Source organism: Carya illinoinensis, chromosome 8 (genome assembly GCF_018687715.1).
Source record: "Carya illinoinensis cultivar Pawnee chromosome 8, C.illinoinensisPawnee_v1, whole genome shotgun sequence".
Taxonomy (NCBI): domain Eukaryota; kingdom Viridiplantae; phylum Streptophyta; class Magnoliopsida; order Fagales; family Juglandaceae; genus Carya; species Carya illinoinensis.
The window spans coordinates 16,729,296-16,755,002 of NC_056759.1; the positions used below are offsets into that span (position 1 = coordinate 16,729,296).

General features: G+C 40.0%; 1 pseudogene; it reads right to left on the reverse strand.

Moving 5' to 3' along the window:
• On the reverse strand, positions 1 to 25,240 carry LOC122274466 (annotated as a pseudogene).
• Positions 25,241 to 25,707: the final 467 nt, after the last annotated feature.

Here is a 25,707-nt window from a genome sequence, read left to right on the forward strand (position 1 = left end):
ATAATACCATGTCAAGACGGTGGAATGAGAGTAAGATGAAAGTATATAGCATATCTCTAATATTATACCAACTACGTTAATTAAAGAAGAAAAGAACTAGAAAATGTTGAAATTCTATAAAGCCACTTGAAGAAGCAACTTGCAACTTGCGCATGTTGTGCTTTAGGTCCTTACCTTTCCCTCACATTCAATTCCAAACCTCGTAATTGAGGAACAGTTTATTTGGAATAGTTATTAACTTCACCATCCAACCAATTGGCCAAGATACAACTGCAATTACAATGCAAACTCCCCACTGCAGCCCATTCAATCTCACTGTATTTGCAAATTTCTTTAGAAATTCCACCATAACAACTTGAAGAATAATTATATTTCCCACAATTCCAAGAAATAAACAGTTTTTATAAATTCCCTTGAAAACATCCTGCTTTTCCATGCTTCTTGAATTGAGCTTGTTAAAAACTTGGTAAAGAACAAATGTATTGAAAATAAGTGTATCCTTTACCTCCTAGTTAACATTGAATATAGACTCACCTTTGAGCTGTAAAGTCAAGAGGAATGATATTTGGAACAAGGCTTGGGCTAAGAGTTTCTCCACATGATATTTGTTATTAGAGGTGTTGTTCGACCATCAGGGGACCTCTGCATTAACTCATCAGTAGGTCATTCTGTAGCATGTGTAAGACTGAAGAGTTTTCCTGAATTCCATCATATATTTCATATTGAATTGATGTGTATTTATTCACATGTGAGAAGATTCAATTCTATTACAGTAGTGCAAATAAATGTAATTGACAGCTAATAATCCTATTTCTAGAATATTCTATTTCTATTTACAGAAAATGACTAAATGTTATATGTTAATACACCCCCTCGAGTCCAGTGGGGTGTTAACAAAATGTAGACTCATACGAAAGGAAAGAAACTTTTCAGAAACTAAGGGCTTGGTAAAAACATTAACAAGCTGTTCTTTGGAGCTACAGAAAGAGACTTTTAAAGCTTGAGCAACAACTCTATCCAGCACAAAATGGTAGTCAATGTTGATGTACTTTGTCCTTGAATGATAAATTAGATTTGTAGATAGATATGTGGCGCCTATGCTATCACGCTAGAGTGTAGGGGCTTTGGACAATGGAATCCCTAATTCTTTAAGCATGGTTTGTAGCCATATTAGCTCAGTTGCAGTGGAAGAGAGTGACTTGTGTTCAGCTTCTATGCTCAATCGAGCTACAGTCTTTTGCTTCTTGGAGCTCCAAGAAATAATGTGATTTCCCATAAAAACAACAAAATCTCATGTTGAACGCCTATCATCTCGGCATCCTGCCCAATCTGCAATCGTATAGGCTTGAAGAAAGACATTAGATATTGACTTCAAAAGTAACCTGTAGTTAAGAGTAGCCTTAAGATACCTAACTATCTTCTTTACAGCAGTCCAGTGAGGAACTTTTGGATAGTGCATAAACTGACATACATTGTTTATAGCAAAGGCTATGTCAGGTCTTTTGAGGGATAAGTATTGTAACCCTTCCACAATACTTCGAAATCGAGTAGTGTCCTCAAATTGAGATGAATCATACTGAGATAGCATAATGGAAGCTGCAACTGGTGAAGTAACAGGTTTTGAGTAAAGCATATTGCTTCTAACCAATAACTCCTTAATGTATTGCCATTGGGACAAAAGGAGATCAGAGCTAGAATAGTCCACTTCAAGACCAAGAAAAAAAGATAAATGACCAAGATCTTTAATAGAAAATGCAATAGATAGCTCAAAAATCAGGGAATCAATGGCACTTGGTTGTGATGTAGTAACAACTATGTAATCAACATAAATGAGCATGAACATTTTTAAATCACCATGATTTAAAATGAATAATGATGGATTTGTTTGAGAAGCAGGGAACCCGTATCCAATCAACCAAGAGCTAAGTTGGGCAAACCAAACTCTAGGAGCCTGTTTTAGGCCATAAGTGGCCTTGTGCAATTTGTATACATAGTGTGGGAATTTAGAATCTATGAACTCTTGGGATTGTTGAATGTACACGTTATCAGGTAAATCATTGTGTAAAAAGGCATTCCGAATATCTAAGTGGCGCAAATGCCAGCCATGACTAACAGCAAGAGAAATAATCAAATGAATTGTAGTAGTTTTTTCAATAGGATTGAAAGTATCATGGAAATTGATGGTAGCCTTTGGCTACTAATCAGCATTTCTCCTTTCAAAAGGACCATTAGAGTGAAATTTTGTTCTAAATACCCATCTACAACTGAGAACATTAAAGGAGGGATTAGAAGGTACCAAACTCTAGGTGTTGTTTCGGATTAGGGAATGATGTTCTTGGGCCATGGCGGCTTGCTATGCAGGGAATTTATTTGCAACTAAGAAGCTCGAGGGATCGTCCGGAGTAGAAACAATGGTAAGAAGGCATTGCCATCATGATGGGTAAGGGATCGTGCCATCCATGAGTGTTTCAGGCCTAAAGGTTTTGGTGTGACTTTGAGTAATCATGGGAGAACGAGGAGGATGAAGAATCGATAAGGCTCTAGACAATGGAGTAGATATGAGAGGAGACTAAGAAGAAGATTCTAGAGAAGGAGAAATTGAGAGATAGGGAATGGGAGATTCTGAATTAGGGTTAAGCGATAGACAGGAAGACTCAGAAGAAGAGATTGGACTTGGGCCAAACCCTGGACCTAGGCCTAAGATTGAGGATTGAAATAGAGGTAGGAAAATGTGGGTTTTGGATGAAGTGGGTATTTCTCGTGGGTTGGGAAGAGTGGGCTCTGGGTTTGAAAAGGGGAAGGAAGTCTCATTAAAAGTAACACCTCATGATATATAATCTCTTTGAGATTGTGGGTCTAGACACTTAAAGCCCTTGTGGGTAACACTTTCAAAAAGGCATAATTAGGTTCTTTGTTGTAAAATAAAAAATATGGAGATTTATTTTAAAGCACTTTTGAGGGAAGCATATTTATTAAGTGAGCAGCGGTTTCAAAGGCTTCAACTCAAAAATGTGCTGGAAGAGACGAATGTGCTAAAAGAGCAAGTCCTATTTCGACAATATGTCGATGCTTGCATTCAATTAGTCCATTTTGCTGTGAGAATGAGGACAAGAGAAACAATGTGTTATTCCAAGTTTACAACAAAAGGATGTAAGTGGTGTAAATTCACCACCTCCATTGGTTTGAAGAAGAAGCAATTTTGAGTTGAATAATTCACTACAAGAAATTTAATTTTTAGGGACGAAATTTCTTAGGGACGAAATTAATTTTGTCCCTAAAAGTACTTTTATGAGACGAAATTTTAATTTCATCTCAAAACATGGAAAACCTTATAAATCCGTTCGAACTAAAATAAATTAGTTCGAACTTGAGATTCTGAGACGAATTAGGTCGTCTCCAAAAATCTATATTGTTCGAACTAATTAAATTTAATTCGAACAGAAAATTAATTAATTCGAATGCAATATTATTTGTTCGAATTAGTATTAACGTGTTCGAACGGTATTATTTAATTGAAAAGATATATTGTTAAAATTGTAAGAATACATATTTTTTCTATTAATTTTTTATCATTTCCTAAGTAAATAAAAAGTTCTATATATTATATGTTATGATTTACAATGAATTAAAATATTTACAAATTCATAAATAATTAATTTTATGTAATTAATTTAAAAATATTTTAGTTAACTAAATATTAATTTAAAGATAGTGTCATTTTTTCAATTATCGTAAACACTAAGTATAATGAGAAGAAAATATAATTACCAATAAAGAGGCTAGCAAACACTAAAAATAAAAACTATACTGCATTAATTACATTCCAAAATGAGTTAGACGTTCTATACAACATAAAAAAGTAAAAAAATTACTAACAATATTTATTTATTATATAAATCAAAATCCTCCTATAAAGTTTGCAAGCGTCCTTCTAGGTCCTTAAGCTTCTCCATCATGGGCTGAATGCAGTCTCTCAATAAAATGTCACGGTGGTTCGCCAATATAGCTCGACCTCATCTGGAGTAGCCCCAGTAGGGTGTCTCTCAATAGGGGCAGCAGCAGTAGAAGCTGGATCAGTAGGCGGAGGCTGATCCTGTAGGACTGCACGAGTCTTCGACAAGTGACCCTTGCTCTTACTGAATGTCATCTTGTTAACGGGCCCCATCTGTGGCGACCTCCGCTCAGTCAAAGTCACTGTAACCCCTTAATGGAGTAAGAGGTTAGATATTAAAAGCGCAAATGGTAGACTACCTCCACCCGAATAGCGTGACTCTGTGCGAATGCGAAGAAAGAAATATAATGCCAAATCAATCGGCTCCCCCCGTGCTTACCGTAACAAAAATCTGGCCCGCTCGATCCTGAAATCAGTCTTGTGTTTTTTCGGATCAATGTTATACCCAACAATCAAATTAAGCATTCTGAAAAATGCTATACAGTCGGCCTGTCGGATCACTTTACTGCCATCATATGGAGGAGCCTCAGGGTCTCGCACTAGGTCACGAACCTGATCGTTTGTGAGACCATCATCAGGTACCTCATCACCGCTCTCGCTATCATCCGAGCTAGCATCCAGCTCTGTGGTCTGTACATCCGGCACTAGCGATGAGGATGCGACTGTTGTGTCCTCTCCAGATGGTGCAGTCACTGATCTCGCTGCTGCTGCTACAGGATAGGCACCAGGCTCTCGCCGCAAATCTAGAAACTCAGCAATAACGCGGGGAGAGAATATAATACTCACTCCCCGGACTACTAAGTTATAGCATAGAGCATCACCAGACTGCTCACCCATGGCACGGTAAAACTCACCGACCATCTCAGGATATGTTGTGCCCCTCTGTCGACAGATCGAGGTCCATCCACGATCTATGATGATGTCATGTATGCTCCACCCCTCCCAAGTGAGGTCACGGAAGTCACCTAGAATGATCTCCCGCTCAACTAGTATAGGCCTGACGGCCGGCTGAGAAGGAGATGCGGAGGTATTTTCGACTGTCTGGGGTCTAGAACGTTTTCTTCCACTGCTGCTTGCCATTAGTATACTGTTGATGTATAAAAGATATATGTGATCTAATTAAAGTGAATTAGAGGAATGATGATGTTGTGCTGTCATGATTGACAACTGCTTATTCGAATGGCCTTTAATTCCATTCGAATTAAATTATATTCATTCGAATGAAATTTAACTTCATTCGAATGAACATAAAATTAATTCGAATGACCTCAGATAACTCCATTCGAATTAGCCTAAAATCAATTCGAATAAAATTATATTCCATTCGAATGAACCTAAATTTAATTCGAATGGACTTGACTTCAATTCGAATGGAATTTATATTCATTCGAACGGACCTGAGCCAAACAGACATGGCTGAGTCGACTCAGAATCGAACCGACACATTCATTTTTTTGAAGGAATCCAATATTTTAATCGGTAGAAATGATTTAGGAGTAAATCCCTATCATTTCTACCGATTATAGTTGTGTCATTTGCCCCCAAAACAACAAAATGGGGCCGGATTGATTCAAAATCCGACCCCCCCCCAAAACTAACTAAAAACCTAATAAAAATAAAGCACATTTAACCCATACCTCTTGTTCTAGGAGATTTGAGGAGTTGGTCGGAGTTGGTGGCGGCGTTGTGGCTGCTAACGGCGGAGGAATCGAAGAGTTCGAATGAGAGGAGGCACGAAATGAATGGAGAAGAAACTGGTTCGCGGCCTAAATAACGTGATTTCGTTCGAACGGAAGTATAATCAGTTCGAATTAAAAGGGTATAAGTTCGAATTAAAAGGGTATAAGTTCGAATGAATTATATAATACTTCATAAAAATATATATATATATAAGTACAAGAGGTAAAACAATTGAGAAGTATTAGTAATACTAGTATATAATACAGAGTATACTAGTATATAATACAGAGTATACTAGTACTAATAAAAAATTTCTCACTAGTATATATAATAATATATATTAGATAACTATATATCGATAGTATAGAGTTTTATACTAGTTACTTATATATATTGTAAGTATCTAGTATATATATATGTAATAGTATATATATTATGCATTAGATGAGTACAAAATAGTATTGTCTAAAGCATTGCATTATAAAGTAAATATAGTAAGTATATAGTAAAACATTGCATTAATTATATGTATAAAAAACATATTTCTAATATATTTAGTTTGTATATTAATAATAAACCAAGTACTTGGACTATATTATAAAGTATTACAGTATTATTAGTTTTCATATTTTGATGGTATCTATACTTTAATATCACTTAGTATAATACTATTAGTGATACTTAGTATTATACTTATAGTGATACTAACTTATAAGTATAACACTATTAGTGATTGTAAATAAAATATTATACTATTTTAAATACTTAATATTATAGATTGATAAGAAACTTAGTATTATGATATTAGTGACACTTAGTATTATATATTCTATATAATTTTTACATATACACATAATAATATTGGGTGTATTATGTGTATAGTTATATATTTATCTAATTATCTGTTCGAACTAATATAATGTTAGTTCGAATAGAGATAATTCATGTTCAAACGAATTTTTTTTATTTGAAGGGAAAATTCACGCCAAGTTATCAGTATATGCTGGAGAATATTCCTTTTTTCTATTTGAACTGGAAAAATATTAATTCGAACGGGAAAAAATTATGGGAAAAATTAGTGGTATTTGGATTTTCGCGTTCGAACTGCTTAAAATTTAGTTCGAACTGAAATGCACATATTATTAATCCGATCCTTTCACTTCATTTTCACTCAGATTGAAGATTGAGAAAAGGAGAGAGAGCGTGGCAGAGGCTGTGAGAGAGTGTTGTGGAGAGAGAGAGAGCTTGAAAGCATTGAGAGAGAAGAGATTCTTGAGAGAGAAAGGAGAAGGACAAGAGGTAAGTTGTGTTTTTTTATATTTTTCATTCTGATTTTCGTTTACAAATATCTATAGAGTTTTTGCATTTATTTGTTCGGATAGAACAACAGTTTAATGTGTTTTATATATATATAGGTATTGTGGATTGACTGAAATTTGAATTGCTAGTACAAGAGGTAAGTTTTATTAGTTTTCTAAGTTGTTTAATAATCATATTTAGAGATATTCATATAGTTTTCAATGTGTTGTATTGAAATATGGCATCATGAATGTGAAAATTGTGTTTTGTTTATCAGTTTTGTGCTCTGTTTCATAACTGGTTTCTGGGTTGGTTTAATTCGAACGCTCTGAATACCGTTCGAATTTATTTTTATTTGTTCGAACAGAATATAACTCGACCAGCGTTCCATTTGAACTTATAGAGTGTTTGTTCGAACAGTATCAATTAAATACTTATTATTTGCAATGATAATTAAATAGCAGTTAATACTCCAAATATAATAATAAGATAGTTAATTAAAAAATTATAATTAAATATTTGAACATAAGCAAGTACTCAAGTATTAATTATGATGATTAATACATAATGTATAATTAATTATATCTATGATATAGTTTAATTAAATAGCTTAATACTCCAAATATAATAATAAGATATTTAATTAAAAAATTATAATTAAATATGTGAAGATATTTAAGTACTCAAGTAATAAGATGATTAATACATAATGTATAATTAATTATGTGATGACCCGCTTTTGAGTGTATTTTCGTTGAAATAATTGTTTTTATTTTAATTAATATATTAGTTTAATTATTTTAATTTAATTGCGTTTTAAAAATTGGTTTTTAATTTATTTGATGTTGTGTTTTATTTCTTTTAGTTGTTTTGTGGTTTTTAATCTCTTTTTGGTGGTTTAGTTGTGTTTCCCGGAATGAGGATTGGACCTCATCTCTTCCCTACATCTCTTTTCCTTTTTCTCTTCTTTTTCCTTTTTCTTTTTTTCTTTTTCCTTCTTTCTTTTTCCTTTCTTTTCTTTTTTCTTTCTTTTCTTTTTTTTCTTTTTCCTCTTCCCGCTCGAGCCCCCCCGGCCTCTCTCTCTCTTCTCTCTCCTCACCCACGCCGGAACTGGTTCTGCCCTCGACCTGCCGCCGTCCGGCCACCGTGGTCGACACCGCCGGTCTCGTTCGAACCCCCTCCCTCCAGCGCACCTTCCCACCAAATATCTCCCCCTGCCGGTGGCCTTTTGGCCGGAAAAGCTCCTCATAGCCCGTACGGTTTTCAGCTCGATCCGCCGCCGTCGCTCCACCTCCGGCCACCATTTCTTCACCACTTCATCACCGGTCCCTTGTCGTCCTAACCCACCCATTTTCGGCCTCCAACGACCACCGGAACAGCTCCTACGAGCTAGCTTCCCTTTTTGGGAAATCCGGCCTATTTCCGGCGATTCCGCCGCCACCCACGGCCAACCACCACTTCCAATAGCTTCACAATCATCCCTAGACCATTCCCTATCAATTTCGTGTCCTAGTTTGTCCCCGTTCAAAAGTGGGTTTTTCACAACCCACGGCCACAGTGAATTTTCACTGCGACGTTGCTTTTTCGGCCCCGTTTGCAACGCCTCGTGTTTTCTAAAATTGCCATATAGCGCTGTAAGTATTTTCCAAACCCTATTTTCAGATTTAAATATATATTGCTCTTTCAATTATTTAATTGGCTGGTTGGTTGATTCCGGACTAAGTCCGAGGAGTTCGGGAGTCGGATGGATGGAGGACGGAGTTGCTTGATTTATTGTTTTATGATTGGTTGTTTGTTTTGTGCGTTGATAATTGCATTTGCATGGGGCATGCACGTGTATTTTATTTTATTTGAGAAACCCTGTTTTGCTGGCGTGATTGGATTTTCGGGTGCGTGTGTCTCACGAGCCCAAGCCGGGATGGGTTATTATCTTAGTGGAGCTCCTCTGGTCACTCGGGAGTGGATAATACTGAGTGACGTCCCCTGAGTTGTCGCTGGGCGACGACGGGAGCGGGGCTAGAGGATGGCCCGGCCAGGTACGCGCAGGGCGCGAGTCTGGGCATCGCTCTACTCACCGACTCCGTGGCCCTTCGCTGGCGAGGGCTAGAGGATGGCCTGGCCAGGTACGCGCGGGGCGCGAGTCTGGGCATCGCTCGTTTAGGTGTCACATGCGCGGTCCTTACCTACGGTGTGGCACATAGCCAGGGTGTGCGGATGATCCCTAGGGGAGATCATGGTGCATGCATAACCGGTTTGTTTTTATGGTTTTCGGATGCGGGCCATTTTCTGAGAAAATGGCGAGTTTTGGTTTTGAGGCTTTTGATCCATTTTCTGGGAAAATGGTGGTTTGGGCCATTATCTGGGATAATGGTGAGGCGTGGTTTTTAAGAATATGTTTTTATTGGGCCAAATGGGTTTTTGGCGTGCGTGGGAAAAATGTGGTTTTGCGGGACATGTGTATTGGCTTTCCTTGCATCCATGTTGTTTGAGTTCTATGTGTTTTTATCTGGTGGTGTTTGGGTTTTACTTACCTGCGGTACCATTTTTGGTTCCGTAGCTTTTGGTGTAGAGTTCGAGGAGGAGGAGGAGGAGGCTGAGCCCGAGGATGCGGCTCTGCCGGGTTGCTGATGCTATGTTTTATATTTGTTTAAAACTGTATTTGTGTTTTTTTGTAATATTTTATTTATGTACGTTTTAAACAACTTGTATTACGTTGAGAACAATTCTGGTACTTAGTTATGACTTTCGTTATCCGCTGCGTGTTCTTCCGTGCACATTCGTTGCTTCTGCACACACTTGGCACCGTCGATGGGATGGTGACCCGGGTTGTCACCATCCGGACGTCTCGATTTTCCCGTGTTCGGGCGTGGGGATTTGGGGGCGTCACAGGTGGTATCAGAGCGGTTTGGCTCTGGGTAAAACCACATGTCCCGTAGGCAGTACCAGAATGCTTTTTTTAAAGTTGTGTTTTAAAAATTATGTTAAGTACAGTTGTTTTATTCGTTTTATTTGTTTGAGCTTGTTTGTTTGTTTGTATTTATTTGGTTATGTTTTTGCAAACCGGTTTCTTTTGTTTCTTGCTGTGTGGTGTTGGTTTTGTTTTTGTTGGTTTTACGATGGTTTTATTTGTTTTCTTAAAGGAGGGTCAAGAGTGGTGTTGTGGCAGGAAAATGGGGAGACCAAGGAAATCTACCCAGGAACCACGGGACAATACCTCCAGGGATGACTCCCTAGCCGAAGCAATACGGCAGATGACGGAATTTATGCAGCAGAGTGCGAGGTCTCAACAGACAGGGCCTTGGCCACCACAAGGACCTTGGCCACAACAAGGGGGTCCTTGGCCACCATCAGGAGGACCTTATCCACCGTCAGGAGAGCCTTGTCCGCAACAAGGAGGGTTTTGGCCACAACCAGGAGGTCCTTGGCCATATCAGGGAGGGCCTTGGATGTATCCAGGAGGGTCCAGTAGCATGGTGCAAGCCGGATGCACCTATGAGCGCTTCTTAGCGCATAGGACTCCACACTTCACTGGAAATGAGGATCCACTTCAGGCTGGAAAATGGATCAAAGATTTGGAGAAAACTTTTGAGGTGTGTGGATGCACTGAGGCACAGCAAGTACTCTACGCCAGCTATCTCTTGCAAGGTACCGCTTCTGATTGGTGGGATACCAAGAGGGTGCTGCTGGAATCTGAATTGGGATCTTTTGCTGCGGTGACCTGGCAGCGTTTCAAGAAGGAGTTCAATGACCGCTTCTTTCCTGCATCGGTAAGGAAGCAAAAGGCAAGAGAGTTCTCCAATCTGGTCTAAGGGGGCGCGACAGTGGAACAATACGCTCGGAGGTTCATTGAACTTGAGCGATTTGCTCCTCACCTTATCGCCACAGAGGAGATGCGAGCCGATCGTTATCAGGAGGGACTGCGCCCTGATATACGCCGTATGGTGGTCAGCCATCGGATATCCACTTTTCAGGAATTAGTGGATGTGGCCACCCTGGTGGAACGAGAAAACAATCTGAGTATTTTTCTGGGCTCCCCTCCAGGGCATAAGAGGCATAGTTTTTCTGGTGAAGGAAGCAGCTCGGGTTCACCTCAGAAATTTGTTCAGCGGACCGGTACTCGACCGCAAGCATCTTCAAGTGTTCGCATGGGAGGACGTGTGCCTGTATGCGGAGTCTATAATAGAGCCCATGTGGGTGAGTGCCCTTCTGGTGGGGCTCGATGTTATAATTGTGGCCAGCAGGGTCACTTTGCCCGAGAATGTCCAAGAGCAGCTCAAGGAAGCCATGGAGGTAGACACGGTGGAAGAACAAACCCGAGACAAACAGTGCAAGCCCGGGTTTATGCTGTCACACCCGGAGAGGTGGATGATGAGGCACCAGCGACCCATGATGCTGGAGTAATCACAGGTATGGATTAATATAATTTTAAGTTGGATTTATTTCTTTTGGTGTTTTTGGTTTATTCTTTGCTTTTTGGATTTCATGGGTTGTGTGTTTGGTTCAGGAAGAGTCCGTTTGTATGAGTTTTATGCTTGTACTTTGTTTGATTCCGGTGCTTCGCAATCGTTTGTGTCTTCCACGTTTGCACGGGTGTGTAGTTTGGTCACGGAGCCGTTGCCGAAGTCTATGGTAGTGGCTCTACCCGATGGTGAGATGGTGTGGTGTTCCAAGGTTGCTTTGGGATGCCCGTTAAATTTTGAGGGAAGATTCCTGGATGCTGATTTGGTGGTGTTCAAGCTGTTGGGTTTTGATATCATCCTCGGGATGGATTGGCTATATCGATATTCTGCGAGTATTAATTGCAAAAGTCGGATAATTAGCTTTCAGCTTCCAGATGGTGATTGTCTGGAATTTGTGAGGAGTAGATTAAAAGAAAAACCGATAATTATATCGGCGATTCAGGCAAGACGAGAGATTGCATGGGGAGTGGATGCATTCTTGGTGCAGATGGTGTCCACGCCGTCTGAGAAGAAGTCTTTGGCAGACATTCCAGTTGTGGGAGATTTCCCCGATGTGTTTGTGGATGACTTGCCCGGACTACCCCCTGTTCGGGAGATGGAGTTTGTTATAGACTTGGAACCCGGAGCGGCTCCTGTGCATAAAGCTCCTTATCGCATGGCACCGGCTGAATTGAAAGAGTTGAAGACTCAGTTGCAAGAACTGGTAGAGAAGGGATTTATTCAGCCTAGTACGTCGCCGTGGGGTGCACCAGTTTTATTTGTTAAAAAGAAAGATGGAACCCTCCGTATGTGCATTGATTATCGGGAATTGAACAAGGTGACCATCAAAAATAAATACCCTCTCCCGCGGATTGATGATTTGTTTGACCAGCTTCAAGGAGCAGCCGTGTTCTCTAAGATTGATCTGAGGTCGGGATACTACCAGCTGAAAATCAGAGACCAGGATGTGCCTAAAACTGCTTTCAGGTCGAGGTATGGGCATTATGAATTTAAGGTGATGCCGTTTGGGTTAGCTAATGCCCCTGCAGCTTTCATGGATTTGATGAATCGAGTGTTTCGACCTTATCTGGATTCCTTTGTGGTAGTGTTCATTGATGATATACTGATTTATTCCCGAGATGTTGAAGAGCATGTGTATCATCTTAGTCTGGTACTTGAGAGATTGAGAGAACACCAGCTATACGCCAAGCTCAGCAAGTGTGAATTCTGGTTGGAAGAAGTTAAATTCCTTGGGCACGTAATTTCCCGGGGCGGAGTGGCTGTTGATCCTAGTAAGGTAGAAGCCATTTTGTCATGGCAGCGCCCGACTACAGTGCGCGAGGTCAGGAGTTTCTTGGGACTACCGAAGATTTGTAGAGGGTTTTGCTCGCCTATCCGGACCTCTCACAGCTTTGACTCGGAAGAATACAGAATTTGTTTGGTCAGAGAAATGTGAGAGAAGCTTCCAGGAATTAAAGAACAGGTTGACACCGGCACCAGTGTTAGCACTCCCAGAACTGCATAAGCCATTCGTAGTCTTCAGTGATGCGTCTAAGTTCGGTTTGGGTTGTGTCCTTATGCAGGAAGGACGGGTTGTAGCCTATGCATCTCATCAGCTAAAGGACCATGAAAAGAATTATCCGATGCACGATCTAGAATTGGCTGCGATTGTTTTTGCCCTTAAGATCTGGCGGCACTTCTTGTATGGGGAAGCTTGCGAGGTATTTACCGATCACAAGAACTTGAAGCATTTGTTTTCCCAGAAAAATCTGAATATGAGGCAGAGGCGATGGCTGGAGCTAATCAGTGACTATCAGTGTGAGATCAAGTACCATCCGGAGAAGGCTAATATAGTTGCTGATGCTTTGAGCCGGAAGTCGCATTTGGAAGATGAAGCCGAGCCGTCAGAATTGGAGTCGTTGCTTTGTGGGATGAGAATGCTCCTTATAGAGAGTTCGCAGCAAGTAGAGATTTTGTCTTCAGTTCTTGATATTCGGGTAACTGATTTTGAAGAATTGAAAACTCTCCAAAGAAAGGATCCGAAGCTGTTGAACATCAGGAAGAGAGTCAGAAAATCTTGAGGCCCGTTGCACTATAGCATGGATAGTGATGGGATACTTCGGTTCCGAGATCGCAGAGTGGTCCCTAAGGACTCAGATTTCAAAGAACGGATCATGGCGGAAGCTCATGCGGCCCCGTATTCAGTTCATCCTGGCAGTACAAAGATGTATCGAGATTTGAAGAAAAATTACTGGTGGGATGGAATGAAGAAAGACGTTGCCTTATATGTGGAGAAATGCCACACGTGCCGTCAGGTAAAGGCCGAGCATCAGAGACCTGCAGGTATGCTCCAACCCCTCCCTATTCCTGAGTGGAAGTGGGATGACATCACGATGGACTTCGTAGTGGGTTTGCCGAGAACGCCTAGTGGGAAGAATTCTGTTTGGGTGATTGTGGACCGGTTAACGAAGAGTGCTCATTTTCTACCTGTTAATAACACCGACTCTTTGGGTAAGTTGACCCGCTCGTATGTCAAGGAGATAGTACGGCTACACGGCATACCAAAGAGTATAGTGTCGGATCGAGACCCGAGGTTCACATCGCAGTTCTGGAAGAGTTTGCAGGCAGCTTTGGGTACTAAGTTGAAGTTCAGTACTGCTTATCACCCGCAGACAGACGGTCAGTCAGAGCGCACCATTCAAACCCTGGAAGACATGTTGCGAGCATGTGTCATGGAATTCCAAGGAAGTTGGAAAAACCAATTGCCGCTCATCGAGTTTGCATACAATAACAGCTTCCATGCGACCATTCAGATGGCTCCCTATGAAGCTCTTTATGGGAGAAAGTGTAGGTGGCCCTTGTGTTGGGATGAAGTTGGGGAGAGTAGGGTAATTGGACCCGAAATAATTCAAGAGATGCAAAGCCAAGTCTGGATCATCAGAGATAAAATGGCGGCAGCTCAGAGTCGTCAGAAGAGTTACGCTGATACCAGGAGGAGAGAGTTGTCGTTTGAAGTTGGTGATTGGGTTTACCTTAAAGTCTCTCCCATGAGAGGTGTTAAGCGTTTTGGTAAGAAGAGAAAGCTAGATCCGAGGTACGTCGGCCCTTTTCAGATTCTGGAGAGAGTAGGGTCTGTCGCCTATAGGGTTGCTTTGCCAGATTATTTTGGGGATGTTCATGATATCTTCCACGTATCATCCCTGAAGAAGAGCTTTGGACAGCAAGAACCACGCTTCGTCGACCCAGCGGGTATTCAGTTGCAACCGGATCTCACTTATGAAGTTGTTCCGTCGCAGATCATGGATTGGAAGGAGCAACAGTTGAGGTCCAAGACGATACCTTTGGTTAAAGTGGCTTGGGGAGATCCGTTAGCTCAAGACTTCTCTTGGGAGCGAGCAGCGAACATGAGGGAGCAGTACCCATTTTTGTTTGAATAAAGAAGGTATGTGTATTAATCTTGATCACCGCTGGTTTATGTGCTTTCTTGTGGCTTGTTTTAAGTTGGTGGTTGATCTGCAATTTCGAGGACGAAATTGTTTTTAAGGAGGGGAGGATGTGATGACCCGCTTTTGAGTGTATTTTCGCTGAAATAATTGTTTTTATTTTAATTAATATATTAGTTTAATTATTTTAATTTAATTGCGTTTTAAAAATTGGTTTTTAATTTATTTGATGTTGTGTTTTATTTCTTTTAGTTGTTTTGTGGTTTTTAATCTCTTTTTGGTGGTTTAGTTGTGTTTCCCGGAATGAGGATTGGACCTCATCTCTTCCCTATATCTCTTTTCCTTTTTCTCTTCTTTTTCCTTTTTCTTTTTCCTTTCTTTTCTTTTTTCTTTCTTTTCTTTTTTTTTCTTTTTCCTCTTCCCGCTCGAGCCTCCCCGGCCTCTCTCTCTCTTCTCTCTCCTCACCCACGCCGGAACTAGTTCTGCCCTCGACCCGCCGCCGTCCAGCCACCGTGGTCGACACCGCCGGTCTCGTTCGAACCCCCTCCCTCCGGCGCACCTTCCCACCAAATATCTCCCCCTGCCGGCCGGCCGTTTGGCCGGAAAAGCTCCTCAAAGCCCGTACGGTTTTCAGCTCGATCCGCCGCCGTCACTCCACCTCCGGCCACCATTTCTTCACCACTTCATCACCGGTCCCTTGCCGTCCTAACCCACCCATTTTCGGCCTCCAACGACCACCGGAACAGCTCCTACGAGCTAGCTTCCCTTTTTGGGAAATCCGGCCTATTTCCGGCGATTCCGCCGCCACCCACGGCCAACCACCACTTCCAATAGCTTCACAATCATCCCTAGACCATTCCCTATCAATTTCGTGTCCTAGTTTGTCCCCGTTCAAAAGTGGATTTTTCACAGCCCACGGCCACAGTGAATTTTCTACTGAGTGTTTACTACTGAGTGTTTGGATTTTGTAGTTATTTTACATGCAGTTAAACCTTAGACCCGTTCGAGAGTTGTGGCCAAATATTCTCTTAAAGAATATTTGGGTATAACTCTTGAATTGTCCAAAGTGGACAGTTTGGGATTATATCATCTATATGGCATATATACTTAGTTATAACTCCTGTGTTAGTCAATTTAAATTGTGGTTTAGCATTTTCCTACATTCTTTGAGTATGTAGCTCATAAGTTTCTCGGCTCATGAATAGGGTCGACAGCTTATCGTGACTAGCATACTTGGAGAATTGTAGGGAAATGCTGCCGAAATTTTTACTAACATACGAGTTTTAGACTGAGTATATATGCGATATAAATAATAGTCTCTCGAATGGGATAGGACCAACTACCTTAAAAGTACAGGGTAATTAAACACATGTATTGTAATAGTTGAATGATAGTGTTTATCCCATGATTGTGGTTTTCTTTTATAGATGGATAAAAGTTGGATGTTGTTGGGAGATAGACTTGGTTGAGACTATAAGCAATATGCACAAGGGGTGAAGTCTTTCTTAGAATTTGCTTGTGGGAGTGTTGATAGTCGAGGATTTATAAGATGCCCATGTAAGAAGTGCAAAAACCTTAGTTCTTATAATATGACGACTGTGGAGGATCATTTATTCGTAAATGGAATTGATGGTAAATATTCACATTTGGTTTTACATGGAGAACCATTTCCCCAAGGAGTTAGATTTGGCAGTCATCTCAACCAGATGGATGAATGTAACGAGATCGACATGGAGGACATAAATGTTGATATTTCTAATGATGGTTATGATAATGGAGAAGATATGACTGAAATGTTAGGAGATCTTGGCACAGGCATATTTGGTGCCAGGGTTGGAGAAGGAACATCTACCCAGTCATTTGAGGGAAATGAAGACTTTGGATCATTGTGGGAGGATGCACAACGAGAATTGTACGAAGGGTGCACCCGTCATAGCAAGTTGTCATTCACTGTCAGGTTGCTCCATATAAAGTCTATTTGTCGTATTTCTGCAAAGGCTATCGATATGCTGCTTGAATTATTTAAAGAGGCTCTGCCAGAGGATAACGTAGTACCTTGAAATTTTTATGAAGCGAAGAAATTGAAACGAGGGTTAGGATTTGATTATAATATCATCCATGCATGTAAGAATGATTGTGTTCTCTTCTGGAAGCAATATGCAGAATATGAATCATGTCCGGTGTGTCTTGAGTCAAGATGGACATCAGATAAGCGTAATGTACCCCAGAAAGTGCTAAGACATTTTTCGCTTATTCCTCGACTTCAAAGATTATTTACTTCCCGGATGACTGCGAAAGATATGACTTGGCATCACACAGAAAGAGTTCAAAATGATCAATTTCTCACTCATCCTGCAGATTCCTTACAATGGAAGAAATTTGATGATGAGTATCCATGGTTTGCTGAAGAACCTCACAATGTACGTCTTGGTTTAGCAACTGATGGGTTTAATCCATCTGGCAACATGAGCACTTCTCATAGCACTTGGCCTGTCATAGTAATGCCTTATAATTTGCCACCATGGAAGTGTATGAAGGATCCTTATTTTATGATGACTCTATTGATTCCAGGGCCAAGGTTACCAGAAAATGAAATAGATGTATATTTGCAGCCAATGATGGAAGAGTTGAAAGAGTTGTGGGAACAGGGTGTCAATACATATGATGTGGCCGCTTCACGTGAATTCAAAATGCATGCTACAGTACTTTGGACAATAAATGATTTTCCTGCATACGGAAACTTGTCTGGGTGGAGCACAAAGGGAAAAATGGCTTGTCCTGTTTGTAACAAAGATACACAGTCTCAGTGGTTAGCGAATGGCCGGAAATTATGTTTCATGGGACACCGTCGATATCTACCTCATGATCATAGATGGCGAAACAACAGGGTAATGTTTGATGGAACGGTTGATCGTAGGTCATCACCGCCAGAGTATTCTGGCAGTGATATTCTCACTCAATTGGCAGATGTCCCAGACAACAGATTTGGAAAGAATGCAAGATGCCGAAAGAGGAAAAGACAGGCAGTGGAATTGAATTGGACCAAAAAAAGTATTTTTTTTTTGAGTTGCCATACTGGTCTACCTTAACACTGCGTCACAATCTAGACGTGATGCACATTGAAAAAAATATATGTGAGAATATTTTGGGTACCCTGATGTCAATACAAGGAAAAACAAAAGATACAGTCAACTCTCGTAAAGATTTGAAAGAGTTGGGAATCAGATCAGAGTTGCATTTGCAAGATACTGGGTCATCAGCTTATATGCCCATTGGATGGTATACACTTTCAAGTGATGAGAGAAAGAAATTCTGTGATTGGTTTATGACAATCAAATTACCCGATGGTTATGCTTCGAACATGTCAAGATGTGTCCAACCTCATGATTGGAAGATAACTGGTCTAAAAAGTCATGACTGCCATATATTTTTACAACGATTGTTGCCAGTTGGTGTGCGCGGAAAGCTTACTCCAGATGTTCGTACAGCTATCACAAAATTAGGGCGATTTTTCAGAAATATTTGCAGTAGAACGTTGAAAGTTGATGCCTTATTAAAAATGGAAGCTGACATTGCATTGATATTGTGTAAATTGGAGAGTTTGTACCCGCCTTCATTCTTTGATGTAATGGTTCATTTGGCTGTGCATCTCCCTCGTGAGGCTTTAGTTGCTGGCCCCGTTCAGTATAGATGGATGTATCCTATTGAACGGTTTTTGGGAAAACTTAAGCGATCTGTGGGGAATAAGGCTCGTCCGGAAGGATCGATCGCAGAGTCATATATTCATAATGAGTGGCATACATTTTGTTCAATATATTTTTGTGGGGTTGATACTAGATTTACGAGACCGGATCGAAATTATGAAGGTGGACAAATGGGAGTTTCGTCAGCATTTACTGTGTTTTCCCAGAAAGTACGTCCTATAGGTGCACAAGGGGGCTATGACCTATGTGGGCGAGAGTTTGAAATAGCTCGATGGTATGTCTTAAATAATTGTGAATAGATTGAACAGTATTTGAGGTTCGTGATGATCATCTAATTTGGTAGTAGTATTAAGTGCATTTCTAATAATATAGTATATATTGATACAAATTAATAACTCACATTAACATATGCAGCGAACATATACAACTACTTCGCACGAATGGTGTGACTGACGTAGAAAAGACGCATGAAGAAGAATTTGCCTCATGGTTTGAACATACGGTATTATTCGGAAAAAAATTATGCTTGAAAGTATTTTAAACTTTATTTAATTTGTAGGTGTCATCATATTTATATATGATATTGATATAAGTATAATAAAATTTATTTATGTAGGTTGCATCGAAATATAATGAACATTCAGGTGAAATCTCACCAGAAGTATATGCTTTGGCATGTGGTCCGTCTAAGCGAGCTATCCAATATTCAGGATGTTTGGTGCGTGGATATAGATTTCACACAGCAGACAGAGAACGATATAGGAAAACTCAAAATTGTGGGGTTGTTGTCGAAGGAAGCCATGGGGATGAAAATATTGATTTTTACGGAATTGTGGAGGATATCATAGCATTAAAGTATGTGGGGGGATATATGGTCTGGTTATTTAAATGTAATTGGTGGGATGTCTCGAATCCTAGGTTGGGAGTGCGTAAGGATGAATATTTTGTAAGTGTCAATACATCTCGCAAATGGTATGAGGACGACCCATTTGTTCTCACATGCCAAGCAAATCAAGTTTTTTATTTAGATGATCCGGAGTTCGGAAATCCATGGAGAATAGTCGAGAAATTTGCGCCAAGAAATGTGTATGGTTATATTCTAGAGGCAGACAAACCACATGAAGAAGTTGATAGTCCAGACCATGAAGAAGCATATCAAGAAAATGAATCAGGCATCAATCTGTTTGTTGATCTAAGCCATTATGACATGGTCCCATTGCGCAGAGAAGATGTTCAACCCGAAGTAATTGAAGGTGACATGTCGGAAGAACATGAATCAACTGAAGTGTCTACTGAGGATGAGAGCGATTGGTCCAGCAATACTGATACCGAATGATTTTCAAACAGATATTTGTGTAGGTAAAATTCTTATAAAAATATTTCATGTATTTTGTTTGAATAATAATTTATTATAATTTCAAACAGATATACCTCCTAAACGCAAAAGAACACGTGAGCCATCCCCACCACTTAGCGAATCCCCGTGTGCTTCACCTGCCAACAATGGTGGGCCACCGTCACCAGAACCAGAACAAGGTATTTTTTCAATGTATATCTTTCAAATAAGATTAATTTAATTAAAATATATTCTAAGCCATTTGTATATATAGCTATTGTAAACCAGCGCCGAGTTAGAGGCATTACGAGGGGTGTCTGCATAGAAAAAGTAAGGAAAGTGGGTAAAATTAAAGTTGATATATCTAATGATCACACCGGTGGCTCTGGGGATTCAGCAGCTTGGCTTGCTTCTTATGTTGGTACACTTACTCGCACGTATGCACCGATGGCTACATCATCCTGGGCTAAAGTTTCCCAAGATGTGAAAGACCACATCAAAAATCGTTGTCTGGTAATAAGTTACTTTGTATAACATTTTTATTTAAATGCGAATGTTTGAAATTATACTAATTGTTTATAATTCTTTGAAAGACGAGTTTGAACTAAATTTTGGTCGGCGGGAGGATCGACTAACGATTGAAGAACTCATGTCGAATGCATTCCGGAGGTACAAAGGTCGATGCCATGCACACTACCAGAAGTTCAGTACTACAATAGAGGCGCGTCAAAATCCATTCCAAGCAATGCCACCAAACGAATGGGAGAAAGTTTGTGATCTGTTTGAAGATCCTGCTTATCAGGTAATTTCGCTACTATCTTTTTTTAATAATATATAATAGATGTATTAAATAAAAATTATAATACTTTTTTTTAGAAACGGAGTGCAGTGAACAAAACAAATAGATCAAATTTAACGATACACCATCACGCGGGTTCTCAATCTTTTCATCGCTTGTCAAAAAAAATGGTTAGTTCTTATTGTCTTCATTAAATCTTAATATATACACTTTTTTCGTATAAATTATGATATTAATTTTCATTTTGCAGCAAGAAGAAAATCCTACTGATTATGATCTGACCCAATTGTATGCTAAAGCACAAAAAAATCGTGATGGTGTTTGGAGCAATCCTGAGGCAGAGACAAATTATGTAAGTTTAAGTTTATTTAATTTCACTGTCTAAATATATTTTTGTTACATATACTAATTTTAATGTTTTTCTTTTTCCAGGACAAGATGATATCTCTTAAAGACACTGTTGCGGATCCATCTGATGAATCATCTGTCAACGATGCTCAAATCTTTTCTCAAGTTCTTGGATCACGTTCTTAATATTTGAGGGGCTTAGGACGTTGCGTGAAGTCATCCTCAGTATCTTCATCATCTTCTAAAGCCAGATCGAATGACAACAAGACTAAAAAATTAGAGGAAGCTGCACTTGAGATAGAACGATTGAGATCAAAGGAAAAAGAGTTGTTGACCCGATTAGATCAAACAGCAGATTTAGAAGCAAGATTAGAAGAGAGGCTACAATTAAATAACCAAAAAATGTTTGAACAATTTCAATTAATGATGTCCCAAAACCCTATACCACCACCACCACCACAATCATAATTCATTTGTTTTTTTTAATTGCCTTTAATATTTACGATGTTTGTAAACATTTGAACAATTGATGTATATAGATTACAATTTGTATTAGTATCAATTTCATTTTGTTTGATCAATACCGTTTGAATGGTAAATTACCATTTATGCATACATTCGAACAAAAACATATCCATTCGAACCAATAAATTCCCATTCGAACAAAAATATACCCATTCGAACTTACCGAGAAATACAATCCATGCGTTCATTCGAACAACTAAATACTCATTCGAATAAATTCATTTCTAAAAGTCCGTTCGAACAGAAGATTTCTGTAAATAGATTATTTGTTCGAACAGTTAATATTTTTCTTCGAACTAAAGTCGCTTACGAACTTTTTTGTTCGAACGGACTTGGTCAGATATGGTTATTGGTTCGAATTAACATTTCATGTTGTTCGAACAAAACTATTTCCGTTCGAACTTGATTCTGATACGACATTTTTTTGTCTCAGAAAAAATTTCCCGTTCGAACAGTTTCGACCGGTTCCGCCCAATTTCGTCCCTAAAAATACTTTTCGGAGACGAAACTTTCTGAGACAACCTTTTTGAGACAAAACTTTTAGGGACGAAATTTCCATTTTTTGAGACAATTTTTTGTCTCAAAAAATCATATCTCTTGTAGTGATTGTTCAAGAAAAGGTACAAAAATGGGAGAAAACTTGAACAACATCAGACTTTAATCTCAAAGGAAAAATCCAGGTGATCTATAAGAGAAATATAATATTTGAACCAATTTCTGGAAATTATAGGAGATGACCCCAAAGTTCCACACTGACAAGCTCTAAGGGCTTTTTGTAATGGGCCGAATTGGGAGAGTATGGGAGATGGTGGGCTTTGGCAAGGGGACACGCAGAGCACTTGTAGTCAGCTTCTTTTTGAGACAACGACAAACACCTAGAATGCAAAATGTGAGAGACAAGATCGAGTGATGGATGACCGAAATGTCTGTGCCATTGCGAGAGAGATGCTTTCTCACCAAGATGAGTAGACACAGAGGACGGAATTATTGAAGGGAAAACATAAAGACCGTTATACATTGGACTTGTGAGAAGGGACATCCTCGTCTCATTGTCCTTAACAAAAAAACAATGAGGAGTAGGAGTTTGGTTTCCAAAGAAATGAGAAGGGTGTCGACCACCACGGTTTGAGTAATTTACTCGACCCCCAACCTTGTCTGCCGCAGAAGGGAAGTCTACCTCTTTGATTACGACCACCTGAAGTGTTAGTTTGAGTAAAATTGGCTGAAGGCTTAAGTATTTGTTTGGAAGAGTGGGCGAGTCTACTCTCATGAATGAGAAGCATCTGATACAACTCTTGAGAAGTAATGGGGTCAGATCTGGTAGTAACATAGGTCACAAAAGATTCATAGAGGAGAGCTAGACCAATCAGTAGATAGGTGACCAATTCTTTATCTGGTAGAGGATTACATGTGGCAGCTAGGTTACCAGCTAGAGAAAAGTTGGTTGACTGGAACTTAATCTGGAATTCTTTGGCCTGAGAGTGAGATGTAAACATAGAGCTAAGGGACGGCCATAGGGAGAGTGAGGTAGTATTATATAGTACATGACCAACGATTGAATCCGATAGGGAAGAGAACAAAACACTGAGAACCAGTTGATCTGTTCTTACCTTAGACGTGAAATCAGGATTGATTTTAGGTGGTTCATTAGAACCAGCGGGAAGAAATTTTGCTGGACAGGGCAAGGTTCCATCAACATAGCAATAGAGATCTTGGCCTCTAAGGTTTGCTAATATTTTCACCTTCCATAACAGATAGTTTCCGGTAGTAAGCTTGAGAGTGACTATATGAGAAAAGGAAGAGATAAGAGATGAGGAAGGTTGTGGGATGGAAGGATGGGGAAGCATAGCCATGGATCAAGACACAGCTAGTCGAGCAGCTCTGATACTATGTTAGACTAAAGAGTTTTCTTGAATTCCATCGTATATTTCACATTGAAGGTAATGTGTATTCATACACATGAGAAGAATCAATTACGTTAAAGTAATGCAGAGAAATGTAACTGACAGCTAATAATCCTATTTCTAGAATATTCTATTTCTATATACAGAAAATGACTAAATGTTTTATGTTAATAGCAAGAGCAAAAGCTCCTAGTGTGTCCATGATGAGATTTACCCAAAACAACTGGACTGCTGTTAGGGGAACCTTTCCAGCAGAAACCGCTGCAATAAAGTTTATAACAAGAGCTGCCACATTCACTGTCAGTTGAAACTGGATGAACTTCGGAATGTTATTGTAAACAGGTACATCGTCCCCAACGTAAAACCGTGGCAACAGAAGTGAAGTCATCATCCAAGATAACAATATCTGAGCGCTCTCCTTTGCCACTTCGGTACCTTGAATGCCCATGGAAAGCCCTATATCAGCTTCTTTCAATGCAGGCACATCGTTCGTGCCATCTCCGGTGACTGCAACCACATGGCCTTTTTGTTTCGAGCACTATACCATCAAAAGCTTGTCAAATGAGGATGACCTAGCTTCTGATGGTACAGTGCTCGAAACAAAAAGGCCATGTGGTTGCAGTCACCGGAGATGGCACGAACGATGTGCCTGCATTGAAAGAAGCTGATGTAGGGCTTTCCATGGGCATTCAAGGTACCGAAGTGGCAAAGGAGAGCGCTCAGATATTGTTATCTTGGATGATGACTTCACTTCAGTAGCCACAATGGGGACCGCAGCAGCAACAATGCGCACCACCGCATTGAATACATCATCTAATTAAATCTATTTGGCTACCATTATATTCTTTTTTTGTATTTCCATTCTTATCTTGTGTGTTCCCGGTAAAATAACGGATTAACAAGACTATAAGAACTAAAAAAGTAACTACAAGGCCTATCTTGCCAATAGAAGAGGTTAATTTGTCTAGCCCTGCTTGTAATGGAGTCCTTTCATTGGAATCAGTACCAGATATTGAGCTCATCACTTCACGCAATGCAGTGTCGATGCCAATAGATGTAACCAGCATTCGACCATACCCATCCACCACCTTAGAACCGGAGAACAAGAATGGGTTCAACAGGATCACTCTCACCTGTCATGCTTGACTCATTTATCAGCGAAGAATGTCCGTCTAAAAACAATCCGTCAGCTGGAATCTGATCGCCTATATTCAGGAAGATGACATCTCCAACCACAATCTCAAAGATGGAGATCTTGTGGCGACGTGCATCTCTAAGAACATCAACTTTTATGTTGTTGATTAGTTTTGATAATTATCAAATTGCCTCTCCTGTCTGAAGTTACTGAGGGCAGAGACAACCACCACTAGAAAGACTGCTACGAAAATGCTTCCCCCTTCATACCAGCCATCCTGAACTCCAAACTTGAGAAGAGCTGTTAAATCTTTTTCTTTCAAAATTTCTGGGAGAGTCAATAGATCAATGGCAAAGGAGCGTGGCAAACGTTCATTTTCACCATGGTCGGAGCTGTTTGGTTATACTTTGAGGGCGGTGTGAAAGGGAGACTTCAAAATCACAGAATCATGACTGTTCTGTTCAGTTTGTATCTCTTTAGTAATGGAAGCCCTGAACCGGATAGAACAGATCACAACACAAGCAATGCGCCACCGCTTCTGAGCTTTGGTTATATCTGTAGAAGTGATCATGTCTTGGTGCAATCCACAAATAGTTCCACCGTACTTGAAGCTGCTTGGTTGAATGGCTATGGTAGAGTAAAATTGAGATTTTATTTCTCTGGCAAGGGACCCCATGAAGCGGATGGAACAGATTGCTATGCGCCACCGCTTCTGGGCTCTAATTATGATGGTAGAAGTGGTGTGATGGTAGAAGTAGCGTGATACCCCTTAGATGTTCCTTTTGATGGACCCTTTGGATTCGCCGATGCAGGTTGCGCATGGAGGATAGAAACATGTCCATCCAAGCTTGTTGGGAGCAGATTCTTTTTTGGTTTGGGAACGTATCTGTCAAAATGCTGGGAGCAGGTTTACAGAGTGGTAGAGTTGTATAGTCGTATTCATAGGCCTAGCCTATTATGTAACTTGTCTCTTAGCTTTGTTAGGTCCCTTTATAAGCAGTGAGCTTTTTGTTTCCACCTTCGTCATAAGTGAGAATTTAGACTTTTTATTAATAAAATTAGAGAAACGTCACATGTGATTCTAACTCTTTTTTAAAATTAGAAAAAAATGATATAAGTAGCGCGGGATGACTGACTAGTCTT